This window comes from Priapulus caudatus, unplaced genomic scaffold (assembly GCF_000485595.1).
Source record: "Priapulus caudatus unplaced genomic scaffold, Priapulus_caudatus-5.0.1 Scaffold94, whole genome shotgun sequence".
Taxonomy (NCBI): domain Eukaryota; kingdom Metazoa; phylum Priapulida; class Priapulimorpha; order Priapulimorphida; family Priapulidae; genus Priapulus; species Priapulus caudatus.
In genome coordinates, this window is record NW_014577155.1 from 425,993 (window position 1) to 427,727 (window position 1,735).

Sequence of the window (1,735 nt, forward strand, 5' to 3'; positions counted from 1 at the left end):
TCTATCTCCCGTTCTCTCTCTCTCTCTCTTTTTATCTATCTATCTATCTATCTCTCATTCTCTCTCTCTTTATCTATCTATCTATCTATCTCCCGTTCTCTCTCTCTCTCTCTTTTTATCTATCTATCTATCTATCTCTCATTCTCTCTCTCTTTATCTATCTATCTATCTATCTCCCGTTCTCTCTCTCTCTCTCTCTCTCTCTCTCTCTCTCTCTTTCTCTCTCTCTCTCTCTTTTTATCTATCTACCTATCTATCTCTCATTCTCTCTCTCTTTATCTATCTATCTATCTATCTCCCGTTCTCTCTCTCTCTCTCTCTCTCTCTCTCGCTCTCTCTTTCTCTCTCTCTCTCTCTTTTTATCTATCTACCTATCTATCTCTCATTCTCTCTCTCTTTATCTATCTATCTATCTATCTCCCGTTCTCTCTCTCTCTCTCTCTCTCTCTCTTCTCTCTTCTCTCTCTCTCTCTCTCTCTCTCTCTCGCTCTCTATTTCTCTCTTTCTCTCTATATCTTGCTGTCTCCCCCTCTCTCTCTCTCTCTCTCTCTCTCTCTCGCTCTCTCTTTCTCTCTCTCTGTCTCTCTCTATCTCTATCTCTCTCTTTCTCTCTCGCTCTCTATCTCTCTCGCTCTCTCGCTCTCTATCTCTCTCTCTCTCTCTCTCTCTCTCTCTCTCTCTTTCTAGCTGTCTCTAATTCACCTCCGTAGTTTCTCGTTAGAGTCCCTTCGTATAGATCTGTATAAAGAGTCTAGAATTTCGCCTGTGAGTACACAAGTAAGTGGTTAATGCGTTTCTACTGTCAATGATATCCGCACACAACGTTCTCTCCTACATACTATAACATCGTCAGTCTGTTTCTTCTCTGCTCCCGTAGACCCCAGTCGGATCCGCGGATCGTATAGCCTGCGATGCCCTTAGTAACAACACCCCGATGTACGTTATTCTAACAGGGAGTTCTATTCAGCTGTTGCGTTGACAAAGCGGTGACGCTGGCTTCATATAGAACGCGCAGATCTAGTGATCTATGGTGCAAAGCTTTAAAACCCCATATATATATATATATATATATATATATATATATATATAATGATCATACATTAATAATATGCCTTATTATAATTTACTAATTATAATAGTATAAATAAGAAAATTGTAATAGTATATTATAGTATAGTATAGAATATTGTATTAGAATAGTAATAGTATAGAAAAGATAATAGTAAAAAAAAAAATAATATACTAACTATAATAAGATTATAGAGTGTCTAATAAGACTACTCTGTATATTACTCTCTTTTGCCAAATATATATACTCGAGTCAAAAGCACGCATTCATAAGTTTATTATTAATCAATTTTTTTACGTTGGTTTACCCTGATATATTTACCTGAGTACACTCTATTATAAGGTTACAGACCATCGACTCTGCTCCGTGCTGCATCGCAGAGTGGCAAGCTAGGCCACATAACAGAACACTGTAAATACAACACTGAATATTTTATAGCTGAAATTAGGCACGTTTATCATAGAACGAGGGCAAACAAAATGGTCTGCCGATCAGCTGATGTAATCACGCAACGCACACACACACACACACACACACACACACACACACACACACACACACACACACACACACACACACACACACACACACACACACACACACACACACACGACGACTACACACACGACACGACACACACACACACACACACACACACACACACAC